At 28.7% G+C, this 19,806-nt stretch overlaps 1 long non-coding RNA gene across 1 annotated transcript in view; it reads right to left on the bottom strand.

Annotated features, from left to right (window-relative positions):
* LOC139426123 (uncharacterized) overlaps positions 1 to 19,806 on the bottom strand; it is a 52,398-nt gene that overhangs the window by 11,225 nt on the left and 21,367 nt on the right. The window lies entirely within an intron of this gene.

The raw sequence follows: 19,806 nt of genomic DNA, 5'->3' as shown, positions 1-19,806 counted from the left end.
TTATCGAGTAATTTTAAAAAAGAAATAGATATAAATAAGAAGAGAAAACTTGTTTATTTTTTCAAAACTGTATTTTAGAATCTAAAACATTTTTAATATTAATAAAAATTGTAAAGTAAATTTAAAATAAGATGATTTTAAACTATCAATTAATGCAGCATTAAAATAAACGAAAATTTTGCCTTATTTTAAGATCTATTTAAGCCTTAAAAATATCATTTCTTTTTCTTTTTTTTCTTCTTTTTTTTCAATTTTTTTCTCTTTTTCCTTTGTTTTATACTTAAAAATGGCAGAATTTAACACAAAATGAAGGTTATACGATATTATCGACTACATATAACCAACTGTTTTTCTTAATAGTAATTTTTCTTTCAATGACATTTTTATTTGTCTATGAAATTCTTATTTCGAACTAAAAAATATGCACGTCAATCGAAACCAGAAAAATAATTCAAAACAAAAGATTATTAAGTAATAATGAATATGCTATAATAATAAATATAAATGAAAGTAGCGTTATTTCTTTTAAGGTAACGTTTAAAATGAAAAGTTTTTTTTAAAAAAATACTCACTTTGATTTAAGTTCAATTCCTACTATGAAAAAACATTGATTGCTTTCATTTTAGCAATGCAAACTTCCCAGACATGCTAATTTTAAAAATTATGCTAATATCGGAAAAAGATAAAAGGTATTAAGAGTTTTTTCATTTACGGGAACATCCTTGGTAGAAACTTCTATGATGACAGCGTGCTTTCGTTGATTCGTTGTTTTAAGACTAGATTGATGCTTTAGTGATACGCTCCTACAGATCAAAGATGTGACATTCCATGCATAAAACATATTTTCATTTAAAACGCGTTATGCATCGAAAATCCTGAGATTAGAAAACGTTTAAAGAGACTGAAAATGAATTGAAAATTTTAATAAAATGCTTATGAGTTATAGTTCTTGGTTAAATGTGTTGCCTGACTTTAAGAAAATAAGTTCCTAACTATTTCGTTTCGAATTTCCACTTTCAAACATTTTGATATCAGCAGTAAATACACTTTTAATAACAAAATCATAATTAAACTCTTACAAAGAACACACGTAACTATTTAAGGGGGAAAATTTCAAACCTTTTCTAATCAATAAAAATTCCTTAAAAATGCTTCTCTCTTGCTAGACACATTGAAAAAAGTTCCGATTTAAATTACGGTAAAAAAAAAACTGATACTCATGGTGATAAGGATTTTTACCGAATAATCTATTGTTACCATAAAGTTTTACGGAACAAAAATTTTACATACCATAATTTTAACAGTAATTTTTACTGCAAAATCACTAAAATATTGTAATTAAATAAATATAAAAACATACCAGCAGCATTATATCGATGTAACTTTTATTTTAGGTATAAATCAAAAGTATTAAGTATTAATTACAAAGAAGTACTAAGAATCTATAATAGTAAAATGAAAAGCTTGTCAACGTGCCCGTGTGTTTGCCTCTCTTATAATTCGAAAACCATTTTTGATAGCGTCCTGAAATTTGTAAAGTGGTGGGTGAAGGAGGCAATTTTAGACCTTAATTTTACAAAGAGTTAAAAAATTTCAGTTATATTTTTAGGGAGAGACGTTTAAAAGATAGTTTTTCTTTTGATTTAGGACTAGACATTGGCAAAAAATAAAACTACAGATGATTCTGCTCTTTTTTTCTTTTTTTTTGGGGGGGGGGTTTAATTTTTTTTTCATCTTCCAAGTATTTCAAAGATAACATCAGTGATGTTTTCTAGCTTATTGCTTTCATTCGAAAAGGTGCGTATTGCTCGTTTTACAATGCTTGATTATTTTTTATGAATTACGTCAGATAAATCTAATTAAAAACGTGTAAATTTTAGCATGCGCGAACTGCATCAGCAAATTAATATTCTTAAGTTATTTGAAACCGCGCATTTATTTTGTTTATTATTATGCTTTAAAAGGTGTTTTTCTAAAACTAACTAATCAACATAAATGGCATTTGGAAGAAAAAAAAGGTTTTATACTAAAAACTAAAATTAATGGAGAAATAATACTAATTCGCTTATGAGAAACGAAAAACATCTCTTTACTATTGTTGACTTTAATGATGGTTGATAAATTTCAATAATAAGCACTAAATGACGAAAGAATAAACTATGTATATAGAAGCAAAACCAATGGAGAATAGATAGAAAAGTATTTATGAGAAGCATAAAAAATTGCAGTACAACAATTGTTGCCAATAATACTTTATTAATTTTGATAGTATTGTAGTTACTAATTGATGCAAAACAGGAGCTATGTGCTAAAAAGCAAAATTAATGGAAAGCTAATTCATTTAGAAAAAGCGTGAAAAATCGCCAGATTGTTATTGACGCCAATGATGCTTAACTAATTTTGGTAATAAATGCTAATTGAAACGAAAAAAAGCTATGTATTAAAAAAGCAAAATTAATGGAGAAATGGTACTAATTCGTTTTGGAAAAGTGTAAAAATTCACTGAACTATTATTGACCCTAAAAATGCTTAATTAATTTTTGTAATAGTTACTAATTGAAACAAAAAAAATATACACTAAAAAGAATAAGTAGAGGGAAAATTGTGCTAATACGTTCAGGATAAGTGTAAAAAGTCGTCACGGTATTCTAGAAAACAATGACTCTTAATAAATTTTGAAAATGGGCTTTAATTAATAACTCTTAATTAATAAAAAAAAACAATGGAGATGTACTAATTCAATGAGTAGAAACGTAAAAACATATTATGCTATTATAGATGCCAATGATGCTGAATTAAATTGTGTAGTCGGCACTACTTGTCTTAAGGTAATGGGAGCACATTTTAGAAAATTCGGCAACCAATTACGGTAAAAAAAAACAGGCATCCTAATTGCAACATAATTAAAAACTGTTTTTCCATAAAACTCATTTTACCGTAGTATTTTATGTCGTAATTTTTGAGTAATATTTATTTAAATAAAGTGATTCAGTGATTTAACAATAAATATTACGGTAAAAATTATATTATTTTTTGTTCTTTAACATTTTGGGGTAAAAATGAATTTTATGGTATAAGGTACTGACACCCTAGGTGCTGGTAATTTTTACCGTAATTTGATCGCAAACTTTATACAGTTCAGTTTTCATAGGTACCAAATGTACAATTATAGTTACAATATATTTTATTATTTTACTTGGTTATTATTGTGCAATTTTATTATATACACTGTGGAAAAATGTTTTTACGGCCCCTATAAAGGACAAGTACCGAAGAGTAGTGGGTATAGGCCTCGAGCAGCATGATAATTTTCAAATGATACTGAATATGTTTAATCTTTATTTTGATGGGATAAGCTATTACGAAACGTGTTTTGCTTGATCTAATAACGTAAAGCCACCGGAGAATAAAAAATATAATAAACAATTTGAAGTACTTTAGCTTTATTCGTTGTGTTGATATATGCCTTTCAGTTTAGTGCAAAATTTGGCAGTGTTGTTGCGTATTGATTTATTAATTACTTTCCTTTTTTCCAGCCCGCGCGAAGAACGGGTATTCGACTCGTTTTCAATAAAGAACCAATCAATAAGCACGAATGAGTTTCGATGGATTTGATGTTATTAGTTGTTTTGCACACATTATTAGTTGTTGTTTTAATATTATTACTACTTGTTAAAAGGGATAAAGAAAAGGCAGAACCTTAACGGCAAGTGCATGCCTTTAAACTTGTCTACTTATTTTCGTGCTAAACAATCAATTGTTTATTTGTAGCTGAAGTATAAAGTATTAAAGATAGAACAGTGATTGAGAGGAAAATTTTTTAATAAAAATAATCTTTACTAAGGGGATAAAAAAATACCAAAGATTGTTTCAAGAATTCCGATTTATATGATTAAAATAATTAACTTTACAATAAATCTTATCAAAGAAAATCATTTCATTTTTGCTCTGACTTTACGCTTGCGCTACTGAATTATCTAGGATATTATCGTCAAAATTATACGGGTTTTACAGTATTTCGGATTAAATTTTTACAAGCTGACTTGATCATGCAAGGTCAAAAGTACACTCCCGATTGGAATTTCTTAAACACTGTTGGTACATTTAACGATGAATTTTTTTAACGTTGCGTCGCTAGGCATGTTGGGCAACATAATTTTCGAGCCCTACTACAGAGTATGCTATAAATATATATTCATTTCTTTAATAAATATGCATAATACTAAATATACATAATACTAAACATGCATGTGTAAAAATAAACATTTAAATAAAAAAAGATATTCAAAAGACATTAAACCTAAGTTTATTAAACTCATAAGCCAAAGGATGTAACAAAGTTTTCAAAAAGTAACATACCTTTTATCATTTTAAAATATCAATGAGAAAAAAAAGGGTAATAAATACGTTGTTTTTTTTCCTTTTTTGCACTTTAAAGCAAACAAATATCGTCATATGTAGAGTCATTGATTTCTATTTTAACACTGACCTAGTTATGAGATATTTGTTATGAGAAACCGTTCAAGCTCAAAATTGAGCTTCGATTTGGCCTTGATTTTGCGAATCTGTACTAAGATCATAAAAAAAAGGTGATAAATACGTTGTTTTCTTCCTTTTTTGCACTTTAAAGCAAACAAATATCGTCATATGTAGAGTCATTGATTCCTATTTCAACACTGACCTAGTTATGAGATATTTGTTATGAGGAACCGTTCAAGTTCAAAATTGAGCTTCGATTTGACCGTGATTTTGCGAATCTGTACTGAGGTCATCAATTGCAGCTGTTCAAAACAAACAAAAAAACTTTTATTGCAGCTTTTTTTTTTTTTACGAAAGTAGCCTTCGGTGCAAAACTAATACATTCAATTTATTGGATAAAAAATTGGAAATTTAATTTAGATGCTAATGTAATTTTGGAATTGATATGAAATAATGTTCAAAATATAAGCAGTATTTTCTTTTATAACAGTAATATTAGTTTTATACCTTAACATCCCCAAAAAATTGGATTCCAGCAGCAAACTGTTAAGTACCTTTCTCTTAGTGAGTGGTAAAATGTTGCATGACATTGCATTTTAGAGTTTAGATGTAAGTGGAGAAGGATGAAAAGGGGATGACACTTAAATATGGTTATACAGGCAAATGATATTTCTAAAGAATTTCTTAAGTTCGATTGAATGCAATCAGACGTTAAGACAGTTTAATAGTTTAGTAATTATAATCGTTTTATGTATAAAAAGTACATATTTTAACTGTACTTATTTACACGTCTGACATAGAATGGTATTTATTTGCTACCTTGGTAAGTGAGGTATTGTTTCATGTATATTTTTTTTATTCTCAATAAAGGGAAACCAAACGCGAATTCTAAAGGCAAATAGCTTAGAGATTAAAGAAAATATTTATAAAACATGATAAAATTATAGTGGAAGGGGTTTAGTTTTAATTCTTTACTCGCTTTTTAAAACATGACTCACGAGATCATGCAATTTTTTACCTCTCACAGCTGCACTGTTAAAAATTCTGAATCAAATTACGGTATAAGGTACCGGCATTTTAGGTGCGTCATCTGTAAAATATTACACTGTAATTTTTTGCCACGAGGAGGCGGATCAGGCAGCCAAGGAAGCCGTCAGTCTCAGCCAAATCAATTTAGAGGTCCCAAGTTCCAAGGCCCAGATCAAAACAATCATCAAGTCCAACAACCTAAATAGATGGAAAACAGAATGGCAGAGCTCCGAAAGAGGTCGACAAACCTATATTTTTTTTAAAGACCCCTCCACCAAACGACTACAGGCCAACTTTCACCTAAACCAATTACTTACTGGACACGGGGTGTTTGGAGAATACCAAAATAGACTTTTCAATAAAAACCCAAATTGTACCTACTGTGGGGACAATCAGACAATCGAACACTTGATCATGAACTGCCCACACTTCCAGACACTCCGTGGAAACCATTTTGCAGGACAAAATTTGCATCAATGCTTTGCTAAGTTGGTCTGTAGAAACATTGTAAAAAAATTATAAAGGTAACATTGGAGGACATTATGAACCACATTTAACTATGCTCGGAGCCTGCGAACACTATTACTGGTGTCTTGTGTTTCTATCTAATTTCATTTTAAACTTCTCTACGTTTTAACTTGTATTGTTTTTATAAATTTTTAATTTAACAAGTATTGCTTTTATCAACTTTTAACTGATTGTTTTGATTCTTAACTTGTTCTGCCTTTTAACCTTTTTATCGAATTTTAACTTCTATATTTTATCACTGTTTTGCATGTTCCTGTAAAGTTTTAACATTTATTGGTTTTTGGGTGATTTTGTTTTTTTAACCTTTTTACTACCTTATTATTTTAATTGGTTTAAACTTGTTTTATAGAATTGTATTGAACATTATTTTAGATATTCGGATTTTTATATTCACTGTTGATGCAACTTTTTTAGAGATTTAAGTATTTTTAATGTATGATTTGTGTATGTATCAACTCTCGTATGCCCTAAAATAGGGCGGGGCGAGATAAGAATAAACTCATACTGTAATTTTTACAATAATATTTATTTAATTAGATTGATTCAGTCATTTTTACCGTAACTTTTACTGCATAAATTTCTGCAAATTAGATTTTTTGTTTCATAATATGTTCGGGTAAAAATGAATTTTTCGGTAAAAAATTCCGGCTTCCTGAGTGCTAGTACTTCTTATCGTATTTTAATCAAGAATTTTTTACAGAGTATATTTTAGTTATATTGATTCTCAATAATTAGCGTATGAGAGATTTGCATTTTGTAAAAGGAGATCGTCTAAAAAGTTTTTACAACTTTTCAGCTGCTTTTTTCTATGGGAAGAAAAATTCATAGAGAAGTGTTAAAGTGCAAAGAACAAATAATATAGAGAATAGTTTTTCGAATGCATGTTTTAAAAATTAAATATCTGCGCAATTTCAGTTTTTGCATTTGCTTGCCTTGCTTAATGAAATTATTAGATCATAAAGGAGACAATTTTTTAAGAATTTTTTTTTATAATTTATGTAAATTAAAATTTGAAATACTAGAGGTCAGACCCACTTTTTTACTCCCTCTTACTAGCTCCCATTTTCTTCAAAATTCTTTCTGATTTTTTCCATCAAAGGTTGAACTTATTCCCTTAAAATGTCTGATCTAAAAGGAATTATGCTTGCTCAAGCTCATGACTCTCATTTCCCTCGTCCAATCATTAATTTTATGATTTTGTTAAGATTTATTCATGAACATAAATCAATTTTCTTAGTTACCACCTTATTAAAATATTTATAGTTAAGATTCATCATCTTAGTAAATTCGTTCAGTTACAATTGAAACTTCATCTACAATATCGCTTTTAAAATTCTTTTTTTATTTTTTTTTGTCTGTTATTTGTTAAATGATTTCTGACGAAATAATTGTTTGGAAATAATCTGAAAAGTGGTCTTAACAATGTTTAGTCATGTTCATGTTATGTTAAATAATGTTTAAATAATAATGTTGATTGGACACAGCTTCACACAAAACTTATAGTGCATTATCTACCAATAAGTATTTGGACACCTTTGCAAATGACTATATCTGCGGTCCTGAGATACGTCACGCCCTCCTGCTACGGATTGGGACCCTTGGTCCTCATTCATGGTAAGCTCAACGCCAATGCCTATTGCACTATTTTGGATGACAATGTGCTTCCTACGTTGTGGCAGTTTTACGGGGTAGACCCTTGTTACTTCCAGGACGACAATTCCAGCTGGCATGTTACGAGGGTCACCAAGGCTTGGTATGGTGCCAATGGGGTTAATCGAATGGACTGGCCTGCCCAGAGCCCAGATCTGAATCCTATCGAGAACCTCGGGGACGAGTTGGATCGCTGAATTAAGGGGTGTACTAACCATCCAAAATCGGTGAAGAAACTTACATGTCTTCTCCAAGCCGAGTGGAAGAAAATACCACTAGCCGTCACACAAAGACTTGGGGAAAGTATGCTTATTTGCACTCAAAATAAAATTCTCCGTTTTGCCGCTTCTGCTCACAAGATCAAGTTTCTAGCATTCAAGTTAAAGAGCAACAGTCATATTCAATCTTTTGGACAATTTTAATAAATCAGTAAATAAATTCTGCTACAGATTATCTATTTTTTATTTTACTTCTTAACCATTGAACAGTCGACCCAATTTTTGAGTTAATGACTACTAATGTTTAATTCTGTATGTTCCTTGTAATTTTGAACTCTATCCAGAAAGCAAGGGGACTCCTGGATCAAGAATTGGGAAAAATTTGCTTCCGTGTAGAAGTTTTTAATGGAAATAACACGCCTTCTTGTTACATGGAGAGGAAAACCATGAAAACCTCCCATGGTTAACCTTATGGCAAGGAGACTCTAACTCATTATCCGTCTACCAATGAGGATATTTTCCGTCTGCACTGTGGTCATTGCAAGCTATTGCACCCTATTCACCTCATTGGGAGGTGAGCTCTCTATCACCCACTCGCTATCTTAGCTCACTATTTTTGGAATAAATATCTCTACTGAAGATCACATTATGCTTCCTTGGAGATTGAGATCATAGAAAAGACTAGGCAATTCCATTATAAGCGCCTCATAATCCAAAAACAAGCTTAGTAAAGGTAAGATTTTTTTTCATCATGATGGAGGAATTTTCTTTTTTGGAATATCCAACTTAGGCAACAAATTATCCCTGCAAATGGCAGTAAATGATTTAGTAATTGGTAGCTTTCATGTAGCAAGGGAGAAAGGTCTTATACCTTCCCATGTCATTCATGTACTTCCACCTTCTGTGTGTGATAAATAAGAAAACATGTTCATTTCTTATGCCATGCCAATAAACACAAAGTCGCTTGTTTCAGTACAAACTCATAAATAATTAGTTTTTTAAGCAAGAAATTCAACCATATTAGACAAAATTGAGCAAATTTGAAATAAAAGTCTTTAAGTAACTATAAATTCGCGGACTATTAAATTCTCTATTCACCGATATGCTATTTCATGAATAACCCTATACTTCATACTTTTTGAATGAATGAAGAATTCGAAATTTTTAATTAAAAACCCATGTCTTCTATTAAAATTACTTCTTACATCAATATTCGGTCATTCCGTATCCGTAAGTATTAAGTTATTTTAAATTTTTACTTATTCAAACTTCAAACTTTTTGCAATACTAAATAACGGTACATAAAGTAGATTTTAATTTTATTAGAAAGCCAAAATAATTTGATCCTTGTTTACTATTTTCTACATTTTCTTTATATCCGGTGCACTTAAAATATCACAAATGTTTTCAAGTTAACAGATGTTATCAAAACTGTTCGTAACCTAATGACATTTTAAAGAGCAAATAAAAATTGTTGGTAAAAACAACATTTTTTCTCTTAATAGTAAAGAAGAAAAGAAATTAGTGGGTCCCCAAATATGGAGACGAAACTTGAAAAATGAAATTCCTATCTAATCTTTTATTGCGATTTGAGGTTAAAAAAAGTAATAAACTGAGAAACAAGTCATCAAAATAACATCTAAACACCGTATTAATAGTAAATTTGAAGAAGAAAATAAGTTTTTCATTGAGAGAATAAATACTCATGAAATGATTACAGAAGCGATTTGAAAAATAAAAATAAAAAGCATTTAGAAAGCTAAACAACAACTAAACAATCTTTGTCTTATCCTGAACTGCTTTTATTTAATTTTCCTTTAAAATTTTTGTTATTTTTAAATAGTTTTATTTTTAATAACTTTAAAATAATAGTTTCAAAAAAAACTTTTAATAATAAATTTATCATTAAAAATTTCATTATTTAAAATTTTTTAGCAAAATGTAAAAATAAAATCTGCAAAGCTTATACTAAATATTGAATTACTTTTAATTAAAACACTACGGTTGTTAAAAAATAAAGACTTTTAATTTAAAAAAATCTGCAGTTTTTATTTGTAGCTAAATTTCTTTAATTAAAGTAATTTGATTGTGTTTACAAAGCTGAATTTTAACTAAGAATAATCTGAAACGCTTCCAGTCAATGCTTATTTACTTTTCACTAAAAAGCTGTGTTTTTAAAAAGAAATATTAAGAAGTAATCATTATGAAAGCTGGATCTTTAATTAATAAATGCATGTAAAGCTTATAATCAAATCTAAATGACTTTTCTTTAAAGCACTACGATTGTTTAAAAATCTGAGTATATAAACCTTCAAAGTTTTAACTCAATGCTAAACTAGTTATCATTAAAACACAAGACTGTTTACGATACTGGTTGCGAGTGTAAGTTGAGTAGCAAGCCTTTTCATTTTTTAGATCTGCAATTCAAATAAATAAACAATACATGCGGATATATTTATTCGAGAACATTTATTTTCTGTTAAAAATATTGTTTTCAAATCTGAATTTTTAATCTCCGAATAGTCAATGCTTCTCAAAATTCTAATAAACACTTGATTGTAAAGTTCAATGTTCGCTTATCATAAGAAACATTTCATTAAGTTCACTGACTTTTGTGATAATCGAAAAATTTATGAATCGCAATAATAGACACCTTAGAATTTTCAAATACATTCTTTATTCATTACAAATTTATTATTTATTATTTATTTACAAATCAAAGTGTTTCCTCACACTTTCAAAATATTAGGTCCATAAAAAGTGCTTCGTTGATTAAAGCCATGCAAAAAGAAATTATAAAGAAAAGAACAAAGCATTAGGTTGTTAAAAAGGTTTTGGTTGTTAAAAGGCAACAACCTTGCAGCATTCCTTGCTGAAAAATCTCGTTTATAGCAATAACGAATTAAAACCTGAAGTTCAGTTTTATTCTAAAGGCATTTAGAGCTTATTGGTTGTTCCTGACGTATGCCTGTTTAGGCAGAGGTGGTGCCTTTGTTTTTGTTTTCCAGTGACGCCATATATGGCCAAGAATTTAACTTCTGCCTCACATGTTTATAGGACAGATCCATTCATGCATCTATTCATTATTATGCATCTATTATTAATTTTGACCTGAATCAGAGAACGATCAATCTCCAATTCAGTATCCCAGATTAATTGATTTGTTATGGGAACATGGAGGACTTTGCGACTCGACAGATTTAACGTACTTCATACACCATTTACTACACGGGGACTCTTGAGTCTTTAGCGGGCGGGCCTAGCGCCCTACCGACCAGCCTATCCCGGCCTGTATATATATATACATAGTTTTAACCAGTTCCTTCACTATTAGAGCGTACTTTTTGTGTAAAGTTGTGCCATTTTTATTTGAAAGTGTGTTTAGTTTATATTTAAAAGCTTTTTAAGTGAGTAATGAATGTGGGGAAATCAGCAGCAGAAAGAATGAGAGAATGTAGAACAAGAATGTTCCAAAGAGAAAAGACATTTGTAAGAAGAAAGATCAAGAATATAAAATGAAAACATATGATAACAGAAGTATTTTGAAAAAAACCTTAACAGGGAAATAGATAAATTTGAAAAAAAAGAAGACAAAGAAAAAATAAAAAGTCACTGATACAAGCAGTGGAAATTCAGGAAGGATATTCTCTTCATAATATTCCTTAGGCATTGGGGAAAGCTATTAAAAAAGTCAACTGTGCATTACCTGTATCTCCAAGAAACGTTGTACTGTTCCAAGCATACTCTGTAACCTTACTACCAAAACAAACGAAATAGCCTAGTAATAAAGTTTCTGATGAAACAAAAAAGCTTTAATAAATTTCAACTCATCTGATAAACTTTCTTACCAGACTTCTAGTAGAGCTGAGTGCATGATTGTCAGAGAAAATGGACAGAAAATCCACAAAGCCAAATGTGCACCTTGATAGAAAGCATATCAAGTATCAAAGCAGATTCATCCAAACATAAAAATTGATGAATCTAAGTTTGCTGTACTATGACCTATCCATATTTTATGCGTTGGTAAAGCACCATATAAAATGCGAATGTGCTATTCACGAAAATGTTAATTTACCAATTAAATCACGGTTGTTTGCCTAATAATTACATAGAATTTCTAAATATCGCAGCTTGCGGCAGTCACTCAAGTGACTTTTTATTTTATAACAGTCATTGAACAGCCGACCCAAATTTGAGTTTACTGCTACCAATGTTCAACTCTGTAGCCTAGTAATTTTGAGCCCAATCCGAAAGACAAGGGAACTCCTCGATCAGTATCCTCAGAGGTATTGATTTGTTTTGGGAACTTGGAGGACTTTCTGATCCGACATATTTAATGCACACCAATCACCATTTAAAACACTGGGATTTTTTTTTCGATGTTGCAATAGATAGTGTAAAAAGTTTCATGAAAAAATTGGGTAGCTAATTTTCTTGCCAAATAACTGAAATTGAGAAAGAAACAAAAAATGCACTTGTTTTTTTTAAGCAAAATAAAAACTTTCAAATATAACTTCAAAATTGTAGTACGTTTCAATTATAGCAGAGCTGCCAACTCCAACTTTAAATAATCAAAGAGTCACTTTCAATTTACTTTTAATCCTTTTAACTTTTTGTCTAATTTGCAAGATGTCCCCTCTGTTAAATTCCAAAAAATCGGATATACCATAATTACAGGTATATTTACCGTAAAATCACTGAATAGCTCACGTTCACGTCGCAAGCTTTTATTTGCATTAAAAAAATTATTACAATAATATGTAATCACAATCCGTATTGATTGTTTTTAAATCCTTGTTAAGATGAAGAAACCAAGTAAACGCATTAGAAGTCTAGATAAAGAAAAAAAGTGATAGAAAATAAATAAACAAAAAAATTGAGGAATAATTATCAAGGTCAAATACATTAATGGTGATAATATCGGTATCAAAACTAGTTTGTTCTCTGAATAAACTTAAAAGCGTTTTAATCAATCGCCATTCATCTCCTTGTGAATGTATGGAGGACGAACTTTTCAACAATCAACTTTTATCTGAATTTAATAAATAAAGAATGAATTAATTATTTCTTCTAACAGCATTTCACTCAATGTCTCCTTAGTCAAATCAATCCAATTTCGCTGGTGTTATGAGACGCATTTTTTTTTAGCTAAAAATAAATCAAAACCGAACACGTGTCGAAAAAATTGAGCCATGAAAAAATAACAGTTTTGTTTTTCCCTTTTCTACCCAAAGGATCTGAGAAAAACTTATGAATGATTTCGTTAGGAAAAATAAAAACTATATCGATAAACCCTATCTCTTTTTATTCAATTTGGAAGATAAAATTGCGGAAAAATCTAGTCTTGTCAATTTCACGTGTTTGTAGATACAAGATTATTTACTTTTAAACACGTGTTTTTAATCTAATGTAAATACAAGTACAGAATACTCGCGCTACTTGACCCATATGATGATTTTTATACTCTTTAATGAGGAAAAAAATGACATTGAAATTTTTATTGTAACCTTGTGTACAAGGAAATTGCGTTTTATTTTCAATTAAGGCAAATGAACTACAGTTTCTTCAAAGTGTTTAAAATTTATTCTAATTTACCTATTTTTTTCCTTTTCAGATATGAAATTAGACTAAAGCACACTTATGTAAAATTCCAGGAATATTGTTATAAAATAAAATATGAGCGCCATTTTAAGAAAGTTAATAGCAGAAATATATAATTACATATTCAAAGTAAATCCGTAAATGTTTCATTTTAGGGAATAAGGGAAATCTTAGTAATTGTAATTAGTTTATTAAATAGGTCGCGTGATTCCCACAAAGAGCAAAGGGGAAAATGTCTGACTTTTAAGCAATGCACGCTTGAGCCAAAAATGAAGCCAAAAAGTTTAAAGGACAGAACGTGGTTTTAAAACTGTGAGAAAGCATTTCGTTTTCAATAGTAAATTAAGAAAAAGATTTACTGAAAAAGAATAACATAGAAAGAAGACACACACACACACACACACACACACACATATATATATATATATATATATATATATATATATATATATATATATATAGAGAGAGAGAGAGAGAGAGAGAGAGAAGCACAATAAAGACAAAAAGGATAAAAATAAAAGAGAGAAAAACGAAGAAAATTATTAAGTTTTATTAACTGCGCATAAGCTGCAAGTATATGGAACTCATAAAATAAGTCAAAATATGGAGGAAATGTGGAAAATAATAAAGATTAAAAAAAAGAGAAGGAGAAAAATAATTAAAATAAAGTTATTTAAAAAAAATATTTTTAACTCCTTTCCGCGGATAACAAAATAAAGAAAAGATATAATCTGTTCATCAGTTCACTCGATTATATCAGCATAAAGGAGTTAAAAATATTTTTTTTTAAATGGACAGAGTTTTCTTCGAATCAAGCTCCTATTATGTTATAAAAATATTCCAGGAATTTTACAGAAGTGTGCTTTAGTTTTATTTCATATCTGAAACGTAAGAAATGAGTAAATAAAAATTAATTTTAAAAACTTTGAAAAAACTGTAGTTCATTTGCGTTAATTGAAAATAAAACGCAATTCCCTCGTACACAAGGTTACAATAAAAATTTCAATGTCATTTTTCTTCCTCATTAAAGAGTATAAAAATCATCATCTAGGTCAAGTTGAGCAAGTATTCTGTACTTGTATTTACATTAGATAAAAAACACGTGTTTAAAAGTAAATAATCCTGCATAAACAAGTACATGAAATTGACAATACAAGATTTTTCCGCAACTTTTTCTTCCAAATTGAATTGAAAGAGATACGGTTTATCGATATAGTTTCAATTATTCCAACCGCAATCATTCATAAGTTTTTCTCCGATCCTTTGCGTAGAAAAAGAAAAACATAACTGTTGCTTTTTTATGGCTCATTTTTTTCGACACGTGTTCGGTTTTTATTTATTTTTAGCGTAAAAAAATACGACTCATAACACCAATGAAATTGGATTGATTTGACTAAGGACACGTTGAGTGAAATACTGTTCAAATAAATAATTTATTCATTCATTATGACTATTTTCTAAATTCAGATAAAAGTTGATTGTAGAGAAGTTCGTCCTCCGTGCATTCACAGGGAGATGAATGGCGATTGATAAAAGCACCTTTAACTTTTATTCACCTAACAAACTAGTTTTGATGTAGATATTATCACCATAAACGTATTTGACCGTGATTACAAAATACTGTTTTAAATATTTTAATTCATGCCAATAAAAGTTTCCTACGTGAACGTGAGTCATGTTGGTTGTAGATTATTTTGTTCTCTATGCATTCACAAGAAAATTAAAGACGATTGATTCAATGAACGTTTTATTCAATGAAAAACAAACTAGTTTTGTTGAACATATTGCCACCGATAATGTGGTTGACCTTGATAATTATTCGTCAGATTTTCAACCTATTTATTTTCAATCAGTTTTGTACTCAGTTAAGATTTCTATTAGGTTTACTTCGTTACTTCATATTAACAAGAATTACAAAATAATAAGGACGGTGATTTCAAAAATGAAATATTGTTTGAAATAGTTTTATGTATGCAAATAAAAGTTTGAGACTTAATTAGAGTTATTCAGTGATTTTACGATAATTATACCTGTAAAAATTACTGTATATCAGATTTTTTGTTCCGTGAGATGGAATTTACGGGGAAAAGTGAAATGGATTCTACTCAATGAATCAATGGATTTAAAAATGTTTAAAATTTACGTTGTTAATTTCGCGACCTTGAAAAGTACTGGCACCCTGAAAGCTTGTATTTTTAACCGTGTTCTGATCTGGAATTTTTCAAGCATATATTTTAGTTTCTATGATGCTTAATAGTTAACGTATGAGAGATATACGTTTTATCAACGGAGTACTTCCAGAAATATGTTTAATTTAACATTTCTCCTAAATTTTTTATACAACTTTTTATTATTTTAAACTTATTTTACTTTGAGCCACTTTAGTAATATAGTATTATTTTTTTATTTTCTTACTCTTTGGGTTTTTTCTACACATTTTGCGAGTTTATGTTAGAATAAAGTTCTTTCGCGTTTTTAAATGCTAAAATTTAAAATCGTGAGTATAGGGAAGTATTACAATAAATTCACGGAATAATTTGTTCTAAATGTACTTTCCAAATAGCATTGTAACATATTGAAATGAAATCGCAAGGTACATAAATTGAATGAAATGTTTGTAAGCCAAGTATGCAACCAAAATATGATTGCATTTACCACATTTCTGGTTCAATGGGAACACCAGAAATTTCGGAAATTTCTTACCGAAGTGCTTCGGTAATAATTTTGGAAAAATCATCAATAAAGTTTAATTTTATAGTATATGATAAAATTTGATAATTTATCATAATACTACCCTAAAACAATGCATAAAAAACTATTTATTCGGTTAAATTTACTTTTCAGTTTTTTTATTTTTTACTAAATGTATGGTAATAGGAGCTATAATTTTGATAACCAAAATTTCCGGTAAGCATTATAAATGGAAAAAAATACCTTATAAATGGAAAAAATACCAAAGGAATTGCTTAAAAATAGAATACTTTGGTTATGTAAACCAGAATTTCGGTTTTCCTTGTCAAATATGTAATTTCCATTTAATGTAATTTTTCTTCAGAAAATTAGAATTATAATTTTCAAATAAAATTTATGAATTCTTACCTAAACATTTTTTAATTATTTATATTTATTGTTTATAGAAAAAGAATAGTTAAAAACTTAACTTTTTCGCTAAATATTGAAATACCAAGTTTTATATGAAAAATCTTTTGTTTATACTTCTGGTCTTCAAGTAGAAATAACTATCGTATATGATAAACACTTATTTCAATATGTAAATTTTATTAGAAGTTATCGTAAAAATTTTATTCTTTCTACAGACCTGTTCTCATATTTTTGGTGTTTGAAAAACCAATTTCGTTGCGGAAAACGCATTTTCTGAGGAAATGTTTTCAGTACATTTAATGCATTATAAGTTAATCAAGTAGAAATTTTAGTAGAGCTTGGAGGCTAGGTATTAGACAATCTCTCAGCATATAAAAATTTCCTCAGTATATAGAAAAATATTCAAAGAAATTTATATCATGTGTATCGTACTAAAACTAAGTAAATCAATATCTTTCGATTTCGAGTAGTGTTTACATGTTTTATGATCAGTATATCTAGTTATAACTTTGAATTCCATTAACTGGATAACTTTACAACTAATCGTTTAGAATCTAGCGGTAGTAGTTAGAACTGGACAACTTAAACAATAATAAGACAAAGTATAAATTTAAACAACTATTTCTTTTCATATTTTTTAGAGTAATCTATTATAAGTATTAATACATTGTCATGGACTAACATAAGTTCAAAATTTATGGCAGCAAAATCGATGTTTGGAGTCAAATGCAAAAGATTATTCTTAAATATTTTCAGTTTTAAGCTGAGTCAGGTTAAATTTTACTAAAATTGGAGACTAGATCCTTAGCAACTAAGTACCCACACTGATAAGGAAAATATGGTTAAAACTACCAGAATATGGTATCATTGACCATATTTCTGGCTCTATGGTAAAGCCAGAAAGATCAGAAATTTTCATTTCTTATAAATTTGTTTCTTATAATTTTGTTGCTATATATTGAAGTTCATTTTCTTTTAAATTTGTTCTCACATAAATAAATAAAAAAATTTATATATTCATTTGAAATTTTAAGCGGTATTTCATCATTTTTTTAAATCAAGAAAGATGTAACTGATTAGACTACTTTATCAGCAATACAATGATATAATTTGTCTTATGCATCAATAACGTATCATACTCATACATCAAACACATTAAAACGTATAAAAAAATACTTATCTGGTGTTCGCTATCGCCATTGGTTATCTAAACATAAATAATCTATAAAATATATATAGCAAGTTATTTTCTTGGAATTAACTACATGTGTATATTAATGTTTAAACCTTTAAAGATAGCATAATGTAGTGACTTGTTACATAAATTTCCTTATCTTCATTCACTTAATCCTTTGTTTCTGTTTAAACGCTTTCAATTCCTGTAAATTCATATTTATTTGATAAAACATATATTACTTAACCCAAATAAAGCATTATCTTTAACTCAGATAATGAGTTATTAAGTATTCCCGTTATAAGTTCACAACTAACCGTGTAGAATCTAGCGGTAAGTTTCTGAACTAGAGTACTTTTAAAATAATAAGACAAAAAATTAATTAAAAAAATTTTAATTTTCAAAAAGATGGTGTAATGCCACAACAAGCATTACATATTTCCTAACTTTTAAAATTTCTTGAACTTATTTTTTAATCATTCTTAATCGAATTTTAATTAAATTAAACCAATTACTTAATTTTATTACCGTCATGTGGGGCTACTTTGTGCAGGATTTCGCAGTTTTTGAACTTTGACATGTAAAAAAACTATGTTAATTCAAATTTTAGTAAAATTTATCGATATTATATTCCTAACTGGACTCAGACGAATGAATTTGATCAATATTGGCATTATTTGTATGTAATATTTACAAATAATAAGTCAAAACATACCTTGCACAAAGTAGCCCCCAAGTGAGGCTACTTTGTGCAGCGATAGGAATTCAGTTTAATAATATAAAACATGATTCTAAAAGAAATAAAAATAAACAACTTAAGAAAAAATGCTGTTTCCAGCCATAGAATTTTTTGAAAGTTAACTTAGCAAAATAAATCAGAATGACATAGAAGCGCAACTAGATCAAAATTATGATACCTGAGCGCTTGACGTAACAAATCCTTCAATTCTAAAAGTGTTGTATCGCCAAATGCCCAAATTAACAATTGTGTTCTTAAAGAAATTCTATAAAAAGTTTTAAATAAACAACCTACTTCTACAACTGCTTCTTGAAGAACTTGGCTCATTGATTAAATATATTGTTTTAATTTTACAGTACTAACTTTACTTCTACTTTCATTACTGCTATCACCCTCTTTCATTACATTTTACAACTTCATGCTAAATTTGAGGACTTTAAGTTGTTTTGTGGTTGAATACTGACATTTAGAAATTTGTACATAAAAAAAATAATATTTAGAGGTTAAGAGTTGCCTAAGAAAAATTTGAATTATTGACATTGAGCTAAACAATGGAAACAATCGTTTTTGTGAAAAATTGAATTGTATTGTTGACATCAAAACTAAAAATATTGTGTTTCAACTTAACAATACTACCTTAATTTATACTTTAGAATTGCCTCGGAGAAACTTGAATTGTTAGCAATGACTTAAACAAAAAGTTTTATTTTAACTGACAAATACTATATTATAATTTTAACTTTTTCTATGACTATACTCATTTTCTTACTCTTTTCTTTGTTTTTTATACATTTTATATTTTTGTGATAAAATTCTGCTTCTGAACACTGATGAAAACGCAAAATGATGGGCTTCATCAACAATCAAAAATATATACATTTATTTTACAATTTCCATATTTTTAAGAGAATTAAAAATACAAAATTATCTTCATCAAAGCCGATGCTTTACATCCGGTGTTCAGTGGCAGACTACTATTTCATATTGTTTTACAACACATGGCTTTAGCCCTCTGGTGGGAAAGACTTTAAAACATAACTTACAATAGTTACTTTTTTCAACAACTGAAATTTAGAATAGTGTGATTAAGAAAAACATGTGAACTGTTTGCAATTTCAAATTAATATTGAAATGTACAGATTTAGAATTTTTTACAGTGAAAAGTTTTCGGAACTTCAGTATTCAAAAAAGTATGCAAAAGCTAGACGTAAAGAACGTATCCAATGAGCGAGCAAAGCGAGCATTGGATTGCGAAGCAATCCGAAATGAACAGCGAAAGCAGTTCC

The sequence above is a fragment of the Parasteatoda tepidariorum genome, chromosome 10 (assembly GCF_982258835.1).
Source record: "Parasteatoda tepidariorum strain Cologne lab strain chromosome 10, Ptep-v5.0, whole genome shotgun sequence".
NCBI classification, from domain to species: Eukaryota; Metazoa; Arthropoda; class Arachnida; order Araneae; family Theridiidae; genus Parasteatoda; species Parasteatoda tepidariorum.
This window is presented reverse-complemented; position numbering and strand designations above follow the sequence as displayed.